At 46.0% G+C, this 26439-nt stretch overlaps 1 protein-coding gene across 1 annotated transcript in view; it reads right to left on the bottom strand.

Annotated features, from left to right (window-relative positions):
• Positions 1–18877, bottom strand: part of LOC138761699 (SH3 domain-binding protein 4-like) — a 139675-nt gene extending 120798 nt beyond the window's left edge. The window contains exon 1 of the mRNA XM_069934276.1: positions 14047–18877. The gene's annotated coding sequence lies outside the window, so the exon portion shown is untranslated. The remainder of the gene's footprint in view (positions 1–14046) is intronic.
• Between the last annotated feature and the right edge of the window lie 7562 nt (positions 18878–26439).

The raw sequence follows: 26439 nt of genomic DNA, 5'->3' as shown, positions 1-26439 counted from the left end.
GACTCAGCTATCTTTAAGACATCTATCTCTTTCTTGAAAGCAACCAGAGAATTGGCCTCCACTGCCTTCTGAGACAGGGCATTCCACAGATCCACAACTCTCTGGGTGCAGAAGTTTTTCCTCAACTCTGTTCTAAATGGCCTACCCCTTAATCTTAAACTGTGGCCTTTGGTTCTGGAGTCCCCCAACATTGGGAAAATGTTTTCTATCTCTAGTGTGTCCAATCCCTTAATAATCCTATATGTTTCAATCGGATCCCCTCTCATCCTTTAAACTCCAATGTATACAAGCCCAGCCGCTCCAATCTTTCAACATATGACAGTCCCACCATCCCAGGAATTAACCTTGTGAACCTACACTGCACTCCCTCAACAGCAAGAATGTCCTTCCCCAAAACTGTACACAATACTCCAGGTGTGGTCTCACCCGGGCCCTGTACAACTTCCCTCTTTGTTCCTATACTCAACTCCCCTTGTTTTGAAGGCCAACATGCCATTGGCTTTCTTCACTGCCTGCTGTACCTGCATGCTTACTTTCAGAGATTGATGAACAACTACACCTAGATCTAGTTGTACTTCCCCTTTTCCTAACTTGACAACATTCAGACAGTAATCTGCCACCCAAGTGAATAACCTCACATTAATCCACATTAAACTGCATCTACCATGTGTCTGCCCACTCATCCAACCTGTCCAAATCATCCTGCATTCTCATAACATCCTCCTCACATTTCATACTGTGTCATCTGCAAATTTGCTAATGTTACTTTTAAACCCTTCATCTAAATCATTAATGTACTCTATAAATAGATGCGGACCAGCACCGAGCCTTACAGTACCCCACTAGTCACTGCCTGCCACTCTGAAAGGGACCAGTTAATCCCAACTCATTGCTTCCTGTCTGTCAAACAATTTTCTATCCATGTCAGTACCCTACCTCCAATACAATGTGCTCTAATTTTGCTCACCAATCTCTAATGTGGGACCTTATCAAAGGCTTTCTGAAAGTCCAGGTACACTACATCCACTGGCTCTCTCTTGTCCATTTTCATAGTTACATTCTCAAAAAATTCCACAAGGTTAGTCAAGCATGATTTCCCCTTAGTAAATTCATGCTGACTCGGACAGATCCTGTTACTGCTATCCAAATGCGCCACTATTTCATCTTTTATAATTTACTCCAGCACCTTCCCCACCACTGATGTCAAGCTAACTGGTCTATAAATTCCTGTTTTCTCTCTCCCATCTTTTTTAAAAAGGTGGGATAATATCACTTCAGACTTATCTAGATTGAACTTCAACTGACTTTTCCCACCCAAATCTGTATCCTATTTCCTTTTATAACCTACAACAACCTTCCACAACTCCTCCAACCTTCATAATATCCGCAAACTTACTGACCCATTCTTCCGCTTCTTCTAGATCATTTATAAAGATCACAAAGAGCAGGGGTCCCAGAACAAACCTTTGCGGAACTCCACTGATATCATTCAGGAAGGAAGGCTGTGATTCTTACCTGGATTGGCTGGTATGTGATGGCTGGTCTGTTCCACTCATATGGTTATGTTTTAACTTCATCCTCAGGATATCTAATGGTTTCCATTAGCCACCCCCCCCCCCTTTATCTTTTCCTTTTCTCCCAGAATCTTCACCTACATCTCATTTCCCCCTTCTCTATCTCTCTCCACAGAATTTGGCAGCATGTTTGTTGTAGCAGCGGAAGGAGCAACAGAGACATCCTAATTACCATCTGGCTGAGTGCAATTAATTCCGAATTTCTGGGGGCAGATGCCTGTGGTCTGCACAAACATTGTCACATCAGAAGAACATTGCTTTTAGCTAAAGGTTAAGAAAAAAAGGGCCGCACTGACAGAGCTGCTGTAATGGCAGCACGGCCGCTGGTGTGGACCTAGGGAGAGCGAAGAGAGGAGAAATAGCGCTGCTCCGTTGAGTCCTACCGCTCAGCCCAAATATCAATGGCTCATTATTTGCTTTAAATAGCCTGTTAAAGGAGCTGACAGTGCTTTATTTTAAAAAAAAGCTGCCCAAGATGGTGACACCTGTGCTTGACAGTAGCCACGAGGGGGTTGAAGATTCTGGGCATGTAGCGAACCAGCACAGGGCACTAGAAGTGGGGAGATACCCCAACCCCTCCTGTTTGAGAAGCAGTAGAGGAGATGATCCTACTGGACAGTGACCACAGTGGCAGACCAGTGAGGGGCTCTGCACCTGAAGGACATTCATACAGGCAGCGAGAGGATCCACGGAGGCTGAGGCCTGCTGTCTACTTGTGGTCAAAGGACTCATATTAGGCTGCAGACTGTTAGAAACTGGCTGAAGTGGTACTAGGCATCGGAACCTGAATGCAGAAAGGTGCTGAGGGCAAGGTGGGTTCCCGAAGGGCCTCAGGCACTGAAGGTTTCCTGATTGTATTGGAGATTTGGATCTGGAGCTCAGGTTGCTGATGGATCAAACAGGAGTCTGTACGGCTGCAGGAGCGCTGGAGGTGAATCCACGGACACTCAGCGATTCTGAAGGGGCTCCTTTTTGTTTCTCTTTCTCTGATTGAAAGGGGCGCAGGGCAATTTCTGCTGATGATGAATCTTTGCCTCACACAGACCAAATCCAATTTTGTGTAATATTATATTACATGACAATAAAGGAATCTTGAATCTCTTGAAACTTGTATATTGGGGCGGCACAAACTTATGGGCCGGATGGGGCTGTTATCATGCTGTATTTTAAAATTAAATTAAACTTAAATTGCCCTCATCAGACTACTGTGACAGATTATATTGTGTTTGTATTGTATATAAATATGTTTTTGGGAGATAAATTGGGGAAGGTTTTTTAAGTGTAGGTCACACATAAATACTTTAAAATAGATCTTATTTAAAATACTAGAGCTATGCTACACATATCAGCACCAAGAGCCTTTGCAAAAGCTTTGGAGAGTGCCCAAGAGACTTCACTAATGAATTGTTGTTTACAAAAAGGAATCAGATGAAAGAACTTGTCAGAACTGCAAACTGTCTGGAGTGGAACTTGCTATTCTAGGAGGGTCAAGTGGTTTTGCAAGCAGAGAGAGTAAAACAGGCTTTCTCATAGAGAGAGAGAGGGAGAGAACTCAGTTCCACAGTTTTACAGTCAGCAGCAGCAGCTGGGACTGGAACAGGACAAGCTGGCAAGCTTGTGGAAAACCCCATTTAGAAGATGGGTTGTGAGTGCTTAGTTCAGCCTGGTCAAAGCCCTTGTGGTTCATGCAAGAAGAGAGGACTGGCTGTCTAATGTTTCACTTGAAATAAGTGAAATAAAATGGAACTCTGTGGTGACCTGAAAGAAAGACGTTATCATCTGGAGAACCCTGAAGGGGTAGTTTCTTCAGCAAGACACTGACGTGGCTGATCTGTTGTCCAGCGAACAACAAATCTCTGTCTGAAAACCGACAAGAACCTTCCTGAGCTGTAACCATTCACCTTTCAAGTACCAAAGTCTGGTGAACTTTATAAATGTTAAATTCTGCGCACAGTATAACAATTGCCTGCAACCAGTGACCTTGGAGGAATGAGAAGTGAGATTGGAGTGTGAATCAAAGAGCTTTTCTAAACATTGCATACACATGCGCTTAGTATTAGAAGGGGGTTAAGTTAGGTTAGTTAAGCCAAAATAGTGATAAGTTAAAGTGTGATTCTGTTTTCATGTTTAAAGATAATTAAAAGCAACTTCTGTTTAAGTAACCATTTGTCTTGGTGAATATCTATTTCTGCCGGGTTTTGGGATCCTCTGGGCTCGTAATACCACACCAATTCCATTAGACAATTTCTATCACAGCACCAGTGTCAGATTGGCGAGGGCAGAAGGATAAAGAATGTGCAAGAGTTATTTTGGGAAAAGGGGCATCCCTTGCTCTGCCTGATCACAATCTTCAATCTCACCGACAAGTTAATATTTACCCAGACACAGAACACAAGATACATAGCTGCAATAAAATACATTAACAATATATATTTTGATTCACCATCCAACTTTATCACATTGCAGTATGTACTCCACCTGTAAGTTATTTCACCCTTCTTACCCAACCAACCCTTCAGCAGGACATTGCACATGGCTAGATAATCTGAAATTGAATAAGAAAATCTTCAGAACCTGTGGTCTAGATTATCTAAAACTCCAGTTCTACCCTCAGTGGATTCAGAACTTGGTAAGCAGAAGACCACAGGAGAACAACCTCATCCTAACCTAGAAAAGGCCAATCTTTCCCTCCCTTTGAACTTGGGATCTTGACATGAGTGCTTTGGTAAATTCAGCTCAACTAGTTGGGAAATAAGACAAGATAAGTATAGTATAAAGAGGGTCTAACTAATTTCACTGGACAACGAAGATTTTGCTTCCTGAACATTCTTGAGTGTACTTTATGGATTTTGGTCTGCCGATCATGAAAATCACCTTAATTTTTTTTCCTATCACTTACTTCCCTTTTTAAATATAACCTATTACTGTGATTTCCTGTCATATTTTAAGTTTACTTCAAGCAGATAAAACCATGAGGTGCAACATGTCAATGAAAATGAATTTTCTGCATTCGTACTTGGACTTCTCCCCTGCCGATCTTGGTGCAGTCAGTGACGAACATGGTGAAAGGTTTCACCTGGATATTGTGACCATGGTAGGTGTAATCCACCATGCTGGCCGACTACTGTTGGACACTGACAAGAGAGGCATCAGATGCTGAGTACAAACGAAAATCAGCAGCAAAACATTTTTAGGTGAGTTAACTAATGCAATGCGTCAGCATCTTTATGTGATTATTGCTGAATTCAATAAAAGTTAATGTAATGTTTTTTAAGCATTATAATTGTCCCCGTCTCTACCACTTCCTCTGCTCGTTCCATCACCCTGTATGTGAAGATGTGTGGCTCTCAGATCTCTTTAAACCTCCCTCTGACCGTGAACCTATGCCCAGGGAAAAATGGCTGTGATTATCTCCCCTAACAATAGCCCTCAAGATCTTAATTTGTTAATTTTAGACATTTTGGCCCATGAGTCTGTACTGGCCAAATTACACCCCATTAATCTACACCCTCAGTACGTTTTTGAATGAACCGGAGCCTCTGGGGAAAACCCACACAGACACGGAGAGAACGTACAAACTCTTTACAGAAAGCGCAGAATTTGAACCCCAGACCAGTCCCAATCGCTGGCACTGTAAAGGCATTACACTAACCGCTATACCAACCATGCCACCCTATAGACCTTCATAAGGTCACCCCTCATCCTCTCCACGCCAGGGAAAGCCAACCCTTCCACTCAAGCCCTTCAACCTGAGTAACATTGCTGTCAATTATATCTGTGCTCTCGTGGGGCTTAATTACAATGAACAATACTGACCCAGGCTGCAGAAAGTCAGGAACTGCTGAGGAAAGAGCTCTCAGAAAGACCACTTCAGTAATGTAAATAAACAAAACCACTGTACTGAAGTTGAGTGCACAACAGAGCAGCTGCCATAATTTTATATCCTTATTTTACACAATTTCTCTCTCATACACAGCCATTCTTTCTCAGTCTCCCAGTCTTCTCAGAGTCTGTCTTTCTCAATCATAGTCTCTGCTTTCTCAGTCACAAAAACTGAAGGCAGTCACCATTATAAAGGACACCACCACCCTGGTCACCATCTCTTCTCACAGCTACCTACGGGCCGATGCCTGAAGACCAGCACCTCTAGTGTCAAGAACAATTTATTTCCAACAGCAATCAGGCTCTTGAATCTCCCTTTATTACACAAATCAGGAACTGCTCTGACACCACAAAAGGACTGTCTGACTACTGCAAGTTACTGTAATACACTGTATTCATTGTTTTTTTAAAATTCAGTTGCATTTGCTAGACTTTCTTTACAAGCACCTGTTCGGCTGCAGCAGGTAAGTATTTGTAGCAAATGTACTTGTGCAATGTACATGACAATCTTCTCTTCTTTGGTTTGGCTTCGCGGACGAAGATTTATGGAGGGGTAATGTCCACATCAGCTGCAGGCTCGTTTGTGGTTGACAAGTCCGATGCGGGACAGGCAGATACGGTTGCAGGGGTTGCAAGGGAAAATTGGTTGGTTGGGGTTGGGTGTTGGATTTTTCCTCCTTTGTCTTTTGTCAGTGAGGTGGGCTCTGCGGTCTTCTTCAAAGGAGGTTGCTGCCTGCCGAACTGTGAGGTGCCAAGATGCACGGTTTAAAGCAATATCAGCCCACTGGCGGTGGTCAATGTGGCAGGCACCAAGAGCTTTCTTTAGGCAGTCCTTGTACCTCTTCTTTGGTGCACCTCTGTCTCGGTGGCCACTGGAGAGCTCGCCATATAACACGATCTTGGGAAGGCGATTGTCCTCCATTCTGGAGACGTGACCTACCCAGCGCACATCATCATTCACACACACAATGTTTCTGAGAGTCTGTCTTTCTCAGTCACGCTCACCAGTCTTTCTCAGAGCCAATCTCACTCCCACACACTTTCTTGGAGTCACAAACCTTCTCTCTGCCTTTCTCAGAGTATCACATACAATCCATTTCACTCACACTTTCTCAGTCACAGTCTCTCTCTCTGACATTCTTTCTTAGTCAGCCAGCTACACACACACAACCCCAGTCTGTCTCACTCACACACACTGTCTCAGTCACACAGAATCTCTCTCTCTCTCTCATGGTCTATCTTAGTTTCAAAATCACACACACATTTCTCAGAGCCCCACACATTCTCCCACGTCTGCCATATACTGCAAAGTGAACGTGAAATTCCATTAAACTGTGCCCATTTTTCTGATATTCAGCAGCATTAAAAATTGTCCCTGAAACCTGACAGTGATGCCAGATAGGAGAAAGGAGAGAAGCAAATCACAATTGGTCAGGTGACAGGTGAGGGAAAACATTGCAAAAATTAGTCTTGGGTCAAAGGAGCAGCCACAATCAATGGTTGATGGATAGGGTTTTAAGTCAAGTTTATTGCCATTTAATTGTACAGCTTGATGAAACTGCATTCTCCAGTTCTAGGTGCAAAACACACAGAAATACAACCAGACATAATACACATACAGACAAAAAAATACCAATGCAAGACGAGTATTCACCTGTACAAATAAATATTGTTTCATGAATATGAATGTCTCGGATGGTTAGACTGAGCAATTCCTTTGGTTGTTCAATATTTTCACTACCCGTGGAAAGAAGCTGTTCCTCTTCGCAGAGAGTCCACAAAGGTCCAGCAGAAGGGGATGGGTGATCTTCTCAGTAACCAGGTCGCTGGCGACTGAAGACCGGCTGGCCTGGTCAGTAGCAGGTCGCTGGCGACTGAAGACCGGCCGGCCTGGTCAGTAGCAGATCGCTGGCGACTGAAGACCGGCCGGCCTGGTCAGTAGCAGGCCGCTGGCGACTGAAGACCGGCCGGCCTGGTCAGTAGCAGGCCGCTGGCGACTGAAGACCGGCCGGCCTGGTCAGTAGCAGGCCGCTGGCGACTGAAGACCGGCCGGCCTGATCAGTAGCAGGTCGCTGGCGACTGAAGACCGGCCCGGTCAGTAGCAGGTCACTGGCGACTGAAGACCGGCCCGGTCAGTACCAGGTCGCTGGCGACTGAAGACCGGCCCGGTCAGTACCAGGTCGCTGGCGACTGAAGACCGGCCCGGTCAGTAGCAGGTCGCTGGCGACTGAAGACCAGCCCGGTCAGTGGCAGGTCGCTGGTGACTGAAGAGCGGCCTGGCCAGTAAACGGTTGTCATGCCTGACACAACAGTGACCTGGTCAGTGACTGTGAGAGTTCTGTTCAAGGCAGAGGGGTGAAGCGATAGGAAAGGAAAATCAGATGCGATGCTTCTCAACCTCAAGCTATTTCACTCCAAACCTATGGAACTGATATTTCACTGCCTCAGCTCCAGGCAGCATATTTTCAAACATGTTGACAACTCTGTTGCAAAGTAGATAAGTGAGAAAGACAATGGTGCTTTATCCACTGCCCAAAATACTCATTCTCTCTGATGTCCAGGAAATAAATTGTCTCTCAGAAGTCATTTCAATCGTCATCTGGGTTTATGACCATTCAGAAATGACTGATGAAATTGAGACCAAGTTTCTTTGCCCATCCACACTTTATATTGGCGGGTTGCAGAATCAAAACAAGGAAAATATTTCTGCAAAAGAAATATTTTTAACCTGGAAAGGTGTGATGGTAAGACTCTCCAGTTTGATCCTGTAAGCTGCATTTCTTTTACATGGAATTTCAGGCATACTGGGGTACTCCTTTTGTTAAAATTCTCTGCCAAAGCACTGGCATTATTAAACATTCAAAAATACACAGGTGGAAATGAGCCAGAAACAATACATATTGACAAAAGTTCCAGCAACTCCAACAAAACTTGAACAAGGTCACCCCACGGATATGTGGTTCAGTGGGTAATGGGTCTCTGTAAATTACTCCCAATGTGTAAGTGGAGTGGGGGGGGGGGGAGGAAAAGCTGGGGGGGGGGGAATATGAGAACAAAAGTTGGTATCAGTGTAGGATTTGTGTAAATCAGAGATGGTCCATACAGACTTGATGGGCCGAATGGCCAATTTCTGTGTTCCATCCCTTTGTATATAGAAACCATCCCAATCAAAATTCCAGACCACAAAAAACATCCATTGCCTGACGCTGGCTTATTAAGGAGCGCAGGCCGATCCCCTGAATCACCCTGGCTTTTGTGTTTGTGTGAATAATTTGACCACTCTCCCCTTTTGAAAATAGAAGTTCCCTGAGAATTAATTATTGTACACAGAGCCCAAATTGGAAATGTACAAACACTGACGGTAAAGTTTCAAGCACTAATCAATTTTGCCAATGTATTATTTGTGGAATGGGACCAAACAGCATCTGGTAATCAAGCTATGATGACTGGCCACAGCTCTGATCCGCATTTTAATGCTGGATTGGAGAAACCTCAATCCTCACTTTCCCCACTTTAAAGTACCCTGTTTTCTCACTATATCTCATAGTCTACCACCGAGCTGCATGAACATTCACGTCCACAATCTCAGGTAGCTTGTACACCTCAGTTCCTTTCTCCCTTCTTCTGATCCACCCAGGCCCTTTCTTACTCACACTTAACATCCCTCAGTCCAGCAGCCCGTAACCCAGTTTTCTTTCCCTCCCCTACTTGCTTTCATCTATCCATCAACCACACATGCAGCCCATTGGGCTCAATTCTTCAAGTTTGAATTTTTATGATTGTACATGTATAACCAGGCAGAATAGTGTTTCTCCGGACCACGGTAATCACAGGTATAAAAATATGATTTAAAATAAATGTAAATATTTTGGGAAGAAGCTATTTCCCAGCCTGGCAGCCCTAATTTTGATTCTCCCATACAGATGGTCCCTGATTTACGATGGTCTGACTTATGTGGACAGGTCCAAAGCATTTTGGTGTCCACCTTACACACAGCAGGTCTCAGAATGCCAGCCAGGGCAAGGCAACAAAATACACAAAAGTGCTGGACAACACAGCAGGTCACAGGAAGTAAAAGATAGCCATCATTTGGGCCTGGGCTATTCATCAGGGTATGAGCAAAAGACAGGCAGGCGCCAGAATAAAAAGGTGAGGGGGGGGTAGGGGTGGAGATGAGAAAACCACAGGATAATAGCCAAGAGGCAGATAAAGGTGGAAGGGTAGAGGAGAAAAAGAGCTGAGAGGTGATAAGGTGAAAGGGAAGCTCTCTGATGTGGGGGGGGGGGGGAGCTGGAGGAAAGGAGTCAGAGGGTACAGGGAGACTGGCGGGAGGGGAAATTGGAAAAGTCCATGTTATTGCCATCTGTTTGGAGAATGCCCAGATGGAACACAAGGTGTTGCTCCTCCAGTTTGTGGGTGGCAGAGCATGAAGCCAGGGACAACAAAGTAAACATTCTGCATGCATCTCTGATCCCTTGAAGAAGGTCTGGAGAAGCACATAGTGCCAGCTCCATTGGAGTCAGCCCATTCTCAGTTACAATGTGTAGTGAAGTGGAGCAAGCAGTTGCTTACCATAAGAGTGGCAAAGAAGATCACCGGGGTCTACCCACCACCACCCCGTCCAAAACTGATGTGAGCTACAGGGATCGTTGTCTGAAGAGGGCGTACAGAATTGTTGAGGACCCTCCCAACCCAAATGCAGCATCTTCCAGCTACTCCCATCGGGGAAGAGATACAGGAGGAACAGAGCCAGCACCACCAGGCTGAGAAACAGCTTCTTCCCACGGGCAGTGAGAATGCTGATCGACCAAATCAACACAAAACCTCTGAGACTACTATTTATTTACTTTTATATATGTATATACAGACTTCAGGAACTGAGCCTCAGGGAAAAGGTTAAACAGATTAGGACTTTATTCCCCAGAGCATAGAAGAATGAGGGGAGATTTAAAATTATGAGGGGGGGGGGGGATAGACAGAGGAAATAAAGACAGGCTTTTCCCACTGAGGGTAGGTAAGATACAAACCAGAGGACATGGGTTATGAATGAAAGGGGAAAAGTTTAGGGGGAACATGAGGGGTAACCTCTTGATCCAGAGAGTGGTGGATGTGTGGAACGAGCTGCCAGCTGAAGTGGTGAATGCAGTTCAATTTTAACATTTAAGAAGAATTTGGACGGGCACGTGGTTGGGAGGGGTATGGAGGGCTATGGACTGGGTGGGACTAGATACAGACTAGAAGGGCTGAATATAAGCATTACCTGTATTTGTTTTATGTTTACGTATGTTTGCACCAGAGAACGCTGTTTCGTCAGGTTGTACTTGTATAATCATATGATAATAAATTTTACCTTTTACTTATGACTGCCCCAAATCCCCATTTGCAATCAATAGGTCAATGCAGGATATACACAGCCAGCCTACTTTAAACATTCAAAGCTGATTGAAAGTGTTGCAATATGAAAAATGCAAATCGTGTGCAACAATCACATTTAACAAATGAAAATTATACAACAGCAGATAGTTCTGTTCCTCAGCACAGGGAATGCCATTAATCTCTATTATTTATCAGCTATCTGCCAATTAGATGGACCAGGACTGCACACTGGCCAGGAATAAATGTCAGATCAATGCATATCCATCACTTCTAATTATCAAAAGTGATTTACTACAAGTTAATCAAGAATGGATTTAAATCAAATTCCAGGGCTTCTCGCTGATAAAAATAATTAATTTGCTGCTAAGTCTCAATTTGCCCAGGGTAACTGAGACATCACCCTTCATCAGACACACATAACATCCTTGTTACGCTACAAATGTTAGAGAAATCGAATAAAATAGGTTAATTTTGATAATCAGCTTTAGTCAATTAAAAAGGGAAAGGCAAGTGCGGATACTGAGCGAACAGTGAATGGTAGAGGAACTCAGTGGGTCAGGCAGGATCCAGGGGTAGAAATGGCCAGTCAATGTTTTGGGCTTTGGAAGACACAGACTGCTTCTACGTTAGAGATGAGACCTGACAACATGTGCAGTGATAGGGGGCAACATAGAGAAGGTAGCCCAGTTTGTTAAATGCTGCTTACTAATGACACAGTGCATCTCTCCAGGGAACACCTCCACTTCCCCAGGGAGTTGAAGATGGGCTCACTCCTCACAATATCATCCGTGGCTGGCACATTACAAGATAGATCTCACCTTCTCTCCCAAATCCATCTCCCTTTCTACATCTGTCGCACCCTTCCCATCACCAATACCCCAATCAGCCCTTTCCTCCATCTGCATCCTCTCCTTATCGGTCCCATCCTCTTCCTTCCGCTCTGTAATCCCCATTTCCCATTCCCACTCACCCATCTCACACCAACCAGTCCATCTCTCTGAAGCCTTCTTTACTTGTCCTTTCCAACAAACCTGTCTCATCCATTTCCACCACCAGCTCTCTCAGCTGCCCTCCCCTGCTCTTTCAGCCCAAATCCCATTTCCTTCCACAGCCAGACTCTCAGTTACCCTCTGCAGCATGCAATTAAACCTTCCCAGCAGCACAAGTGCACTGCACCAATCCCTGCCTACTTCTCCTTGCCTGTACCTGTCTTCACAGCCACCCCATGCATTGATTTATCTGTATTGATTTATCCTGATTACTCTCTCAGCGTCTCCTAAAGTCAGGAATCACGCACCTCAGACACCCAGCGCTCACTCCACTAAACACTCTTCCCCAACCTCCCCTCCCTCCCAATTCCCTTCCACTCCTCATTCCCTTCCTTCTTCCTCTCCCTCCTCTCTTGCATCCTTCTCTTTCCTTGATCCCTCCTTTCTCATCCCCTTTCTCCTTTTTCCTATTTTCCTTTCTTTTCCCGATCCCACTCTCAGCCTTTCCCCTCCCCTTTTTCTCTTACCCTGTATCACACCATCTCCACCTCCCTTCCCACCTCTCCATTCCCTCTTCAATTCCCCATCTACTGCCACCATCTTCTCTCATACCCACCCTCCCCATTCCCTTTCTCTCTCCCTTCCCATTCCCCTTCATCCACCTTCCTCTCCCTCTCATCTCCCTCTATCTTTCCTCTCTCACCTCTCTGTCTCTCTTCCTCCCCTCTCTCCCCCCACCTTTCCCTTTCTGCCCCCTTCTTCCCTCTCTTCCTCATTCCCTCTCTCTGCCCCCTCTCCTCCTCATTCCCTCTCTCCTCATTCCCTCTCTCCTCATTCCCTCTCTCCTCATTCCCTCTCTCTGCTCCCTCTCTCCTCATTCCCTCTCTGCCCCTCTCCTCCTCATTCCCTCTCTGCCCTCTCCCTCCCTCCTTCCCTCTCTGCTCCCTCTCCTCATTCCCTCTCTCTGCCCCCTCCCTCCCCTCATTCCCTCTCCACCCCCTCTCCTTCCTTCTCTGCCCTCCTCCCTCCCTCTCCTAATTCCCTCTCTGCCCTCTCCCTACTTCCCTTTCCTCCTCATTCCCTCTCTGCTCCTTCCCTCTCTCCTTCCTTCTCTCTCTGCTCCTTCCCTCTCTCCTTCCTTCTCTCTCTGCCCCTCCTTCCTTCTTTCTCTCTGCCCCTCCCTCTCTCCTTCCTTCTCTCTCTGCCCCTCCCTCCCCTCCTCATTCCCTCTCCCTACTTCCCTCTCTGCCCCCTCCCTCCCATTCTCTCTGTCCCCTCTCCCTGTCTCTCTGCACCCCCTCCCTCTCCATTCCCTCTATCCTATCCCTCCCTCCCTCTGCCCCTCTCTGCTCCCTCCCTCTCCTCCTCATTCCCTCTCCCTCTCTGTCCCCTCTCTCCTCCTCCTCATTCCCTCTCAGCTCCCTCCCTCCCCATCTCATTCCCTCTCTGCCCTCTCCCTATTCCCTTTCCTCCTCATTCTCTCTCTGTCCCCTCTCTCCCCCTCTCTGCACCCTCTCCTCCTCATTCCCTCTCTGCTCCCTCCCTCTCCTCCTCATTCCCTCTCTGCTCCCTCCCTCCTCCTCATTCCCTCTCTGCTCCCTCCCTCTCCTCCTCATTCCCTCTCTGCTCCCTCCCTCTCCTCCTCATTCCCTCTCTGCCCTCTCCCCTCTCTCTGCCCCCTCCCTCTCCCTCTCTGTCCCCTCCCTCTCCCCCTTCGCTCTCCCCCTCTGCCCCTTCCCTCCCTCTCTGCCCCCTCCCTCCCACTCTGCCCCCTCCCTCCCACTCTGCCCCCTCCCTCCCACTCTGCCCCCTCCCTCCCACTCTGCCCCCTCCCTCCCACTCTGCCCCCTCCCTCCCACTCTGCCCCCTCCCTCCCTCTGCCCCCTCCCTCCCTCTGCCCCCTCCCTCTCTCTTCACCCCCTCCCTCTCCTTCTCATTCCCTCTCTGCCCCCCTCATTCCCTCTCTGCCCCCCTCCCTCCCTCTCTGCCCCCCTCCCTCTCTCTCTGCCCCCCTCCCTCTCTCTCTGCCCCCTCCCTCCCTCTCTGCCCCCCTCCCACCCTCTCTGCCCCCTCCCTCTCCTTCTCATTCCCTCTCTGTCTTCTCTCTCCCTCTGCCCCCTCCCTCTGTCTGCACCCTCTCTCCCCCTTCCCCCCCTGTCTCTCTGCACTCCCCCTCCCCCTCCGTCAGCCCCCGTCGCCGCTCCGATAGGGGACCATACACTCACAACAACGTCCCGGAGCCGCCGAGCCGATGCTCCCTCTCCGCACAATGGCACAGCTCCGTTGCGCAGCCACGAAGCGCGCCCCTTCATCCCGTGGCGCTCCCGGACCAGCCCCATGCAACCAGGAATGTTGTTGCGCGGCCACGGCAGGATTGGGCAGTTGGCGAGCGCGCCCTCATCTGGAAAGGAGAGGAAGTGCAGTGTTCCTGCGAGTCTGCCTTGGACCTCCAGACAGAGGAGCGGGCATTGCTTCAAGTTCTCGTAATCCCTTCCTGATGATAGAAGAGGACATGGCCTGGATGGTGAGGGTTCTTTCATGATAGAGGCTGCTTTTTTGACACGCTGCTTCTTTTGGGTGTCCTTAAGAGAGTGAAGACTGATGCCTCCTCCTGCTTAAGAATATTCTGCACCCCTTCTGAGACATCCTGGACCTGAGAACCCAGGAGGCCACACACTGTCCTGGAGTTTCTTTTCTGGCGGCAGAATCTCCCATCTGTTCTCCTGACTGATGTCCTTATTAGAGTGAAAACTGATGCCCATGATGGTGCTGGCCAAGTTCACAACTCTCTGTAGCCGTTTTCTGACCTGTGCATTGGTACCTCCGTACCAGTCAGAATGCTCTCCATGGTACACCTGTAGAAATCTGCAAGAGTTTTTGGTGACATACCTAATCTCCTCAGATTCCTGATGAGTATAGCTGCTGGAAGATGCAACTCATGCTGCAGGCTCTCATGCCTCTACAGACACTCCCCAACCCGTTGATTTCCTCCATTAGTTCACTGATTGGATTGAGAGCCTTCTTCAGCTGAAACAACCTGTGATGGAATCCTACTCTGGTCCCTCTGACAAGCTTCCCATCACCAGCATGTCCACTCCACTTCACTGTGGCAATACATTCTCAGGCACATGAGAGTTGGCGCTTGAAGAGGTGTGTTTTGAGGAGTTCCAGAATGGTGGAAGAAATGGAAAGAGGTGCAAAACGTTAAGGTGGGATTTCAGGAAGTGTGTATTGTCATTATACATAACAGATGCCCAGATTTATTACTTGCTGCACCCACACAGGTACATAAGAAGCACCAACAACAATGGTATTAATTAAATTACCACAATAGGCCAAGACAGAAAAAGAGATTAAAAATATAAAAGAAAAGATAAATAAATGTTCACAGTTGCAATTAGTGCAAGAAACGAGTGACATTTCAGTGGAATTTAATGCAGCCACGTATGAAGTGTTGCATTTTGGAAGGCCAAACCAAGAAAGGACATATACACTGCGGAGTGCAGTAGAACAAGGGATCTGGGAATACAGTTACATAATTCCCTGACAGTGGTGTCTCAGGTAAATAGTGTTGTAAAGAAAGCTTTTGGCATATTGGACAATAAATCAAAGTATTGAGTATGGGAGTTGGGATGTTATGATAAAGTTAAACAAAGTGAGGTCAATGTTGGAGTATTGTGTGGAGTTTCGTTCACCTAATTACAGGAAGGATCTCGATTAGATTGAAAGAGTGCAGTGAAGATTTATTCGGATGTTGCTGGGAATGAGTTTCATGGAAAGGTTAAACAGCTTTGGACTTTATTCCTTGGAGTGTAGGTGTGTAATATTATGAGGGGTATAGATAGAGTAAATGCATGAAGGCTTTTTCCACTGAGGGTAGTTGAGATACAAATCAGAGGGGAAGGGTGAAGGCTGAAAGGGGGAAAAGTTTAGGGGTGTAGTGAGCAAAGACAGAGTGGTCAGTGAGTTGGTTTAACTAACTTTACTGGAACTCCGGTGTGAGCTTATAAGCACAATCCCCATGATGCTTTGCTGCCCTCGGGACCATTGTGACATCAGCCTGGCGGGCTGGCAATGCTCCTGGTGACTCGGGGCTCTCAGCCCCACATGGACCTGTACCTCCGTGTCCAAGTTTGCTTGCAGAGTGACATGACCACCCCCCTCCAAGAATGTCAGGTGATGAGTCCATTCATTGTATAAAGTTTTTTCATTTAGGTGGGTGACCCTCTGCTGTGAGCATGCTACCCGCACCTGCTGCTCCAGGTTGATGTATGCCAGCTTGAGGCGGTCAACAGTGAATGCTTCTTATCTGCCTCCAATGTCCAATACACACAGTTTTCCATTGTGTCAGAGCACTTTGTAAGGACTCTCATACAGCCGCTGAAGTGGAGTTCGATGCGTCCCCCTGTTTGAGCCCCGAACTGGCGGTACATTAGGGTGGTGTCCTGTAGCTGCTCTGCTGCCAGAGCAGTGTAGTCAATCCCAGGAGCCAAAGAGCTAATTGATTAATTGGATGTATGGGAGAATAAATCTGCCATGAAATTGCCCTTGCCTGCAATGTGCCTGATGGTAGTGGTGTATTCCAAGATGTATGAGAGATGCCTCTTATCTTGCGGACCACAGATCTGACCTCTTAGCGAAGGTGAATATCAGATCTGTGGTCTGTGAAAACGGTGAAATCCCTCCCTTCCAGGATGTACTGGAAATGGCGCATGGCAAGGTAAAGGGCCAAGAGTTTTTGGTTGAACATACTGTATTTCTGCTCCTGTGGCCTTAATTGCTGACTGGAAAAGGCTTCCAACTCCTGTCAACCAGCTGCTCCAGGATGCCTCCTACGGCTGTGTTTGATGCATCGACCGTGAGGGGCGTTGGCACGTCCACTCGTGGGTGCACAAGCATGGTGGCAATGGGCAATGCATCTTTCACCTTGTGAAAAGCTGCGATCACCTCCTCGTTCCACTCCTGGTCCTTGGGCTGGCCGGAAAGTAGTTTGAAGAGCGGCTGCATCATCCTGGCTGCTGCTGGTAGAAAGCGATGGTAGAAATTTACCATGCCTACAAATTCCTACAGACCTCTAACTATGGAAGGTCGAGTGAACTTTCATAAAGGTTTCACCTTGGAAGAAAGTTACACTGCCCCATGTTGGTCAGTGCAGTGCCTGAGGAAAGTGATGGTTGTTAGGCTGAACTGGCATTTGGCAGGATTGACAGCCAGTCCATATTCACTAGCACGCTGGCAGAACTGGCGCAGGTGTGTGTTGTACTCCTGATGGGAATGGCTGGCAATATGAATATCATCCAGATAGACGAATGTGAAGTCCAAGCCACGGCCTACTGAGCCCATTGACCTCTGGAAGGTTTGCTCCATATTCTTTAACCAAAAAGGCATATGTAGGAACTCGAACAGTCCAAAAGAAGTGATGAGCGCTGATTTTGGGACATCATCATGGTGCACTGGGATCTGAAGGTATCCACTAACCAGATCTATTTTCAAATAGATCTTCATGCCGTGAAGTTTGGCAGTGAAATCGTGGATGTGGGGAACCAGGTATCTGTCTGCCATTGTGACGTTGTTGAGCTGGCAATAATCACCACAAGGTCTTCAGCCACCAGATGCCTTAGGTACTATGTGCAGAGGGGATGTCCATGGACTGTCGGAGCATCATACTATCCCCATTTCCTCCATCTTGTGGAATTCCTCTTTAGCAAGCTGCAGCTTGTCAGGAGGTAGCCTGCGGGCCCAGGCATGTACAGGTGATCCCTCTGTGGAGATGTGGTGTTGGGCGGCATGCCTTGGCTAGCTGAGGAGAATTGGGGGGGTGGTGATTAGCTCGGCAACTGTGCTAAGATCTTGGTGAGAGAAATTCATTGAGTTGAGGTGAGGTGCAGGTAGAGTGACCTAGTGTAGGGCAAGGGACTGGAGAGCCTTAAATTTCACTAAATGGTGCTCTTTCATGTCCACGAGGGGGCATTGGGCTCGGAGGAAGTCTGCATCCAGCGGAGATTGCGACACGTCTGCCAGCGTGAAGGTCCGTTTAAACTGGCAGGAGCTGAATTTCAGAGTATTGTCCACACACTGTATGTTTGAATATTGCTGCCATTAGCCACAGTGAGGCAAGGCCCGATCTTTCCCACATGAGTATCCAAGCTCCTGGGAGGCAGTACATTGATCTCTGCTCCTGTGTCGACCAGGAAACACAGACCAGAATGCCGGTCCCAAAGAGAGAGCAGGCTGACTCTGTGGCCAAGATGACAGCCAGCCAAGATGTTTCCTGGATGTGAGTAAAGTGGTTGGCAGCAATGGGCAGTGGAACCCCAGCACTGATGGTAGTAGCACCTCTGTTCCTTCTCCGAGCTGTCCACAGCTGTGTTAAGCTTTCTCTGTGGCACTGGAACAGTACAAGCACCCTGTTGCGACACAGCAACCTAGTCGATGGCTGCTCTGCCACATTGATTGGCCTGTGATGTAGCAACATAGTCAGTGGCAGGTCCGCCATGTTGCTTAGCCTGTAAAAGTGGATCGGCTTGTGCAGCTAACCTTCAAGGGTCGCCAAAGTCATTGTCGGCCAGGAATGGGCGAATGTCCTCTGGCATCTGTTCTATGAATGTCTGCTCAAACAGCATTCAGGGTCTGTGACCTTCCATCAGCACCAGGATGTTGCTCATGAGGGAGATGGTGTGTGGTCGCCCAGGCTGTCCATCTGCAGCAGCCTTGTTGCTTGCTTGTGGCGGGAAAGGCTGAAAGTGTGTATGAGGAGTACTTTGAGTGCCTCGTACCCTGTCTTCAGCAGGGGGTGGGGGGGGGGGGTGCTGCAGGAAATCGACAATCCTGCTGGTGCTCTCCTGATCTAGAGAACTGACCATGTATAGTATTTTGTGACATCAGTGGTGATTTGGATAACGTGAAACTGAGTCTCAGGCTGCTGGAACTAGATAACAGGCTGAGGAGCCCAGAATGTAGGCAGCTTCAAGGAGACTGTGTTAGTGTCATTCATTGTGAGGTCTGCTGATTTGGGCCATCGGAGCCACCAAATGTAGCCAACAAAGACACAGTAGTCAGTGTAGGTCAGTTCAACTGATTTTACTGGAACTCTCATGTGAGTTTATAAGCACAATCCCCACGATGCTTTGCTGCCCCTGGGACCATTGTGACGTCAGCCTGGGGCTGGCAATGCTTCCAGTGTCTCAGGGCTCTCATCCCGCGCGAGCCTGCACCTCTGTGACCCAGTTCACTTGCGGATCGACGCAGCTTGTTACAGGGGGATCATTAGGGGGAGCTTCACACAGAGAGCAGTGGGAGTGTGTCAGCTGAAGTGATGGATGCAGAATCAATTTTCACATTTAAGAAAAATTTGGACAGGTACATGGATGTGAGGCGTATGGAGGGCTATGGACTGGGTGCAGGTCAGTGAGACTAGGCATGAGATGAGAAGGTCTGAAGGGCATGTTTTCTGTGCTGTGATGTTCTAAGGTGCAGAAACTTTCTGGTGATCCTGGACTACTTTATTGTTAAGGCCATGGTAGTATGGGGATGTTCAAGAGCCTGATGATAGCTGTACAACCCTTAGTGCTGAAGATGTAACTGAACAATGGTGAAGTGCAAAAACAAAATAGGCAACAAGCAATTAAGGCAAAAAGAAGATTTTAAACTGGTGCAAGAATTGTGTAGGGAGTTGTTCAAGTTTACGGAAATCTCGTTCGTCTATTGACAAGATTCGCATTCACTTAATACCTGTGTAACCACAGGAGTTTGACTTGCCCTGGATGGGCCCTCTTTTATCTAAGGTACATTCTCATGACATGTTCCTAACACAGTGCGCAGTTTTACCCATGTGTCCTGCAAGTACGTAGAATAGCTGTCACGCTCTCTGTACTACCTAATCATAAACAATCCTGGGACTACCAAATGATCAGCTCTATTGAAACGTCACTTTTTTTTGCACTACAACTGAGTATTGATTTATCCCTCCTTTGATATTTATTGTCTCATTCTGTGTCTTGGAATACTGTGGTAGTTTAATATATACATGGTGTATCTTGCTTACCTGTGCAGCAGCAAGTGAGAATTCTGGTGCATCTGTACATCGTACTTGTGTATATTAACATTCCCGTGCGTCACATCAGATTGATATGGCATTGTTTCTACACTAAGTAGAAGTCAATCCCTCCAAAGTTGAGCAAAACCAGGGTACACAGGCTTCCTGCTGCTATGAATAATCTCTTTACAGTGGAATGTTAACTAATAATGATACATTCCCCTGTTTAATTTTGGCAGATAACATACTGCTGGTAATGCAGCTTTATATAGACCAACCTCAGGCTAGTCATCTTATTTGATGAATGTTGCTGTTAAAAATGAAGATTGCTCCATTTGTCTCAAGGAGTTTGCTGACCTTTCTAATCACAATGGTTGTAAATCTCACACTATTCTAGAAATATGTCCACTTTTATGATATAGCAAGCCGTGTATAAATTTGATTGGCGTGAGACATTTCAAATACAGTGAGCATGTGAGAGCTTTGATGCTAACTAATGGCTATGCATTGAAACACATTTTAAGAGAATAGCAATGAATGGAGCTCTGAGAATTCATCGCTTCCTTCAAGACACTAGTGCAGCATTGAACCAGATCCAAACTGTAACTGAGTTTTGTTATGGAACTACTAATATATTGACTAAATATCTAATATCTTGAAATCCTTATGCTGTTGAAAAATGCAGTGTATTTCCTGGATCTGATAATCCTGAAGTTTAAGACATTACTCAATAGAATCTCACACAACGCTGCAATCCTCAAGCCACTGAAGAATTACCAGAGTTTGAAGACAGCTCTGTGTTAAGCCACTTCAGCGCCTTGCAGTTCTCTCTAACTCGGCCAGCTTTAATTGTGTGACACTTTTTTGATGTGTCTGTGCTTATTCACCTTTTAAAGGAGTCAAAAAATACTATTTCAAATCCAGAAAATGGGATGGGGTGGGGGGGGGGGGCATCCCACGTAGCCACAGGAAGAGCGTGAAAACTCCACACTGACAGAGGTCAGGATATTTCCCAGCAGGTGTCTAAGGCCGTGAGTCGGCATGTCCACCTGGGCCACTGTGCTAACTATATTTTATTACTAGATATTGCCATTACAAGATATTTGTCAAATGAATTGAATTGAATTATGAATTGAAATTTATAACACTATTTTAATAACTTTTCTGGAATCTCTTTCTGATTATTTCCTCGCTCCATTGATAGAATTATTGCAGATTTCAAAGCATAAGGAAATCCACAAAAATCATACTTTCTTCCTCCATTTTGTAAAATTAAACCTCACAACTCCAAGTGCCCTTCTGAAACATTAGCTTCTGCAAGTATTTCCAGTACTGCCATTACCAAGTCAGCAGCGCATAAAATGCAGAAGGAACTCAGCGGGTCAGCCATCACATATGAAAGTGATGTGTTGGGCCCAAAGCCCATCACCAGGAATACCAAGAACTGGGTGCATGAGGTCACAATAGATACACATGCAACTTGTGTGATTTGATGATCCTGTCCCCAAGCTATGCGATCTGTATAGGTGTCCACAGAACTTCTTCTTCAGCCCTTCTAGTCTGGGCCAAACCATTTTTTGGCCTAGGGGTATAGAGAGCTCTCTATACCCCTCCCATCCATGTACTTGTTCAAATTCTTAAATGTTAAAATTGAGTCCTCATTCCCTGCCTCAGCTGCAGCTCATTCCACACTCCCACCACTCTCAATATGAAGAAGTTCTCCCTCATGTTCCCCTAAACTTATCCCCTTACACCTTTAACCTATGTCCTATGTTTTCTATCTCACCTACACTCAGTGGAAAAAGCCAATCTACATTTACTCTGTCTATCCCCCTTATAATTTCAAATACCTCTGTCAAATATCCCATCATTCTTCTATGCTCCAGTTCCTGAAGTCTGGGCAACATTCTGGTAAATCTTCTCTGCACTCTTTCTATCTTTTGATATCTTTCCTGTAGTTAGGTGACCAAAACTGCACACAATACTCCAAATTTGTCCCCACCAATGTCTTATACAACTTTACCATAACATCCCAACTCCTGTACTTAATACTTTGATTTATGAAGGCCAATATGCCAAAAGCTCTCTTTACAACCCTTTCTACCTGTGGCATCACTTACAGGGAATTATGCAACTGTATTACCAGATCCCTTGTTCTACCACACTCTGCAGTGCACTACCATTTAATGTACATGTCCTTTCTTGGTTTCTCCTTCCAAAATGCAACACCACACATTTAACTGCATTAAACTCCACTTTCCATTTTGCACACCCTTTTTCCAGCTGGTCCAGATCCCTCTGAAAGCTTTGAAAACCTTCACTGTTCACAACGCCTCCAATCTTAGTGTCATCTGCAAAATTACTAATCCAATTTACCACATTATCATCCAGACCATTGATATTGATGACAAACAACAATGGTCCCAGCACCAATCCCTGAAGCCCACCACTAGCAACAGGCCTCCAGTCTGAGAAGCATCATTCACCACTACTCTGGCTTTTCCTGTCCAGACATTTTCAAATCCAGTTCACTACTTCACCATGAATACCTAGTATCTGAATCTTCCTGACCAACCTCCCATGCAGGACCTTGTCAAAGGCCTTACTAAAGTCCAGGTAGACAACATCCATAGCCTTTCCTTTGTCAACTTTCCTGGTAACCTCCTCGAAAAACTCTAAGTTTGTTAAACATGACCTACCACACACAAAGCCATGTTGACAATCCCTAATCAGTTTCTGGCTATCCAATCTCTTAGAACACCTTCCAATAATTTACCTACTACTGATGTCAGGTTCACCAGCCTATAATTTCCAGGATTACATTCAAGCCTTTTTTTAAACTATGGAACAATATGAGCTACCCTTCAATCTCACCTGTGGCAAAGGACATTTTAAATATTTCTGCCAGAGCCCCTGCAATTTCTACACTAGTCTCCCTCAAGATCCTAGGAAATATCTTGTTAGGCCCTGGGGATTTATCCATTCTTATTTGCTTATAGACAGCAAGCACTTCCTCCTCTTTAATTTGTATCGGTTCCATGACCTCACTGAATGTTTTCCTTAATTTCCACGACTCTGTGCCTGTTTCCTGAGTGAATACTGATGAAATAAAAATTAAGATTTCCCCCATCTCTTTTGGCTTCATACAAAGATAGGAAGTAGGAACAGGAGTAGGCCAAAAATGGCCCATCGAGCCTGCTCCGCCATTCAATACGATCATGGCTGATCTAATTTATGACCTAACTCCACCTACCTGCCTTCTCCCCATATCCCCTAATTCCTCTATCATGTAAAAATTTATCTAACCGAATTTTAAATATGTTTAATGAGGCAGCCTCAACCACTTCCCTGGTTAGAGAATTCCAAACCTTCACTACTCTCTGGGAAAAACTATTTTTCCTCATCTCTGTCCTAAATCTACTCCCCCGAATCTTGACACTGTGTCCTCATGTTTTAGTTTCCTGGCCAGCTCAAAAAACCTTCCTACATCTATCCTATCCATACCCTTCATAATCCTATAAGTTTCTATAAGATCTCCTCTCATTCTTCTGAACTCGAGCGAATACAATCCTAGATGATTTAATCTTTCATCATAAGTCAATCCCTTCATCCCAGGGATCAACCTAGTAAACCTCCTCTGGACCGTCTCCAAAGCCAGTACATCCCTCCTCAAATATGGAGACCAGAACTGGACACAGTACTCCAGGTGCAGTCTCACCAGTACCTTAAACAGTTGCAACATTACCTCCCTACTCCTGAATTCAATTCCTCTCTCTTCTAAACCAGATCCCCAGTATCCCTTGAAAACCAAGGTTCCATCTGCATGTTGACCTTGCCTTTAATCTTGACAGGAACATACAAACTCTGTCCTCTCAAATTTTGACCTTTGAAGTTCCTCCATTAACCATGCACATCCTTGCCTGAAAACAACTTATCGCATTTTACGTATTTTAGATCCTTTCTTATTTCCCCTGAATTGTCCTTTCTCCAATTTAGAATCTCACCTTGATGTCCAGACCTATCCTCTATAATTAACCTGAAACTAATGGCATTATAATCCCTGGACCCAAAATGTTTCCCTACACATACTTCTGCCACCTGTCCTGTCTCGTTCCGTAATAGGAGATCCAGTATCACACTCTCTCTAGTTGGTACCTCTATATATTGATTTAGTAAACTTTGCTGAACACATTTGACAAACCAAGCCATCCAGCCCTTTTACAATATGGGAGTCCCAGTCAGTATATGGAAAATTAAAATCCTCCACTATCACAACCTTATGTTTCCTGCAGCTATCTGGTTTCTCTCCACAGATTTGATTTTCCATATTTTTTTGACTATAGGGCAGTCTACAATACAACCCTATGATTGTGGTCTTTCCTTTCCCATTCCTCAGCTCCACCCACATAGCCTCAGTAGATGAGCCCTCTGGTTTGTCCTGTCTGAGTACACGTGATATTTTCCCTGATGAGCAATGCCTCCCCTCCCTCTTTTCACCACTCCCCCCCCATTCTATTGTGTTGAAAGCAATAGAAGCCTGGAACATTGAGCTGCCAGTCCCATACCTTCTGCCACCAAGTTTAACCTAATGGCCACAATGTCATAATACCACATACCAATCCACACTTTAAGTTCTCCTGCCTTTCCAGTGAAGGTAAGCCCCAATTTTAAGATGTTCTTGCTGATTTTACAATAGACAATAGACAATAGGAGCTGGAGTAGGCCCTTCGGCCCGTCGAGCCAGCACCGCCATTTTACAGATCATGGCTGATCACTACTATCAGTACCCCTTTCCAGCCTTATCCCCATAACCCTTAACTCCTTTGCCCACTAGAGTCTTATCTAACTTTCTTTTAAACATAATCAGCGAATCTGGCTCTACCACCCTCTGTGGCAGAGCATTCCACAGATTCACACTTCTCTGGGTAAAAAAATGTTTTCTCATCTCCATCCTAAAGGGCCTACCCTGTATTCTTAAACTATGCCCTCTAGTCCTCATCTCCCCCATCATTGGGAACAAGTAATCCGACTTCACCCTGTCTATCTCCCTGATAGTTTTGTATACCTCAATCATGTCGTCCCTCATCCTTCTAAACTCCATCGGATACAAGTCCAGTTTTTCTAGCCTTTCAGGATATGTCAACCCCGCCATCCCTGGAACTAACCTTGTAAATCTGCGCTGCACACCCTCTATAGCTAGTATGTCCTTCCTCAAAATTGGAGACCAAAAGTGGACCCAATATTCCAGGTGGGGTCTCACCACGGCCCTGTGCAACGCAGAAGGGCATCTCTGTTCCTATACTCCAATCCCCTATTTATGAAAGCCAACATGCCATTTGCCTTCTTCACAGCTTTCTGAACCTGCATGTTAGTCTTCAGTGACCGGTGAACAAGTACACCCAGATCCATTTGCACCTCCCCACTCCCTAGCTTGTCTCCATTTAAATAATACTCAGCTTTCCTATTATTGCCCCCAAAATGGATAACCTCACATTTGCTCACATTGAACGTCATCTTCCATTCAGCAGCCCACTCCCCCAACCTGTCCAAGTCCCTCTGCATTTTCTTGACATCCCCTCACACCCCACACCGCCACCCAGTTTAGTGTCATCTGCAAATTTGCTCATGTTATTAATAATCCCCTCATCCAAATCATTTACATAAATTACAAACAACTGAGAACCCAATACCGATCCCTGCGGCACTCCACTCGTCACATCCTGCCATCCTGAAAAAAACCCGCTTACTCCAACCCTTTGTTTCCTATTTCTTAACCAATTTCCTATCCATGTCAGCACCTTACCTCCAATACCATGCTCCCTGATCTTGCCCACTAGTCTCCCGTGCGGACCCTTATCAAAGGCCTTCTGGAAGTCCAAATACACCACATCCACTGGCTCTCCCAAGTCCACCCTCTTTGTCACAACCTCGAAAAATTCCAGAAGGTTAGTCAAGCATGACTTACCCTTAAGGAATCCATGCTGACTAGCCCTTATACTATTATTTCTGCCTAAGTGTTCTGCTATTACTCCTTTTATGATAGATTCCAATATCTTCCCCACCACTGACATCAGGCTGACCGGTCTATAATTTCCCGTTTTCTCCCTCCCTCCCTTCTTAAAAATCGGCACCACATCAGCCACTCTCCAATCCTCAGGGACCTCCCCCGAATCTATGGAACTTTGGAAAATGTCGACCAGTGCCTCCACAATTTCCATAGCAACTTCTTTAAGCACCCTGGGATGCAGCCCATCAGGCCCTGGGGATTTATCAGCCCTCAGTCCCAACAATTTACTCACAACCTCCTGCTTCTGGATCCGGATATCCATTAGATCCCCTACTTCCCCAGGAATGTTCCCCAAGTCTCTTGATACCGCATGACCACTACCCCCTAACTGACCATAACCTGTATCCTCCTTGGTGAAGATAGTTGCAAAGTATTTGTAAAATTTCTCAGCCATCTCCTTGTTTCCGGTAATAATTCCACCCTTTTCCATTCTTAATGGACCAATTTTAGACCGAACCAATTTCTTCCTCTTCACATATTTAAAAAAGCTTTTGCTATCCTCCATTATATTATTTG

Source organism: Narcine bancroftii, chromosome 4 (assembly GCF_036971445.1).
Source record: "Narcine bancroftii isolate sNarBan1 chromosome 4, sNarBan1.hap1, whole genome shotgun sequence".
In the NCBI taxonomy this organism is placed as follows: domain Eukaryota; kingdom Metazoa; phylum Chordata; class Chondrichthyes; order Torpediniformes; family Narcinidae; genus Narcine; species Narcine bancroftii.
Note: the sequence above shows the minus strand (reverse complement) of the source record. Positions and strands in the feature narration are given on the sequence as shown.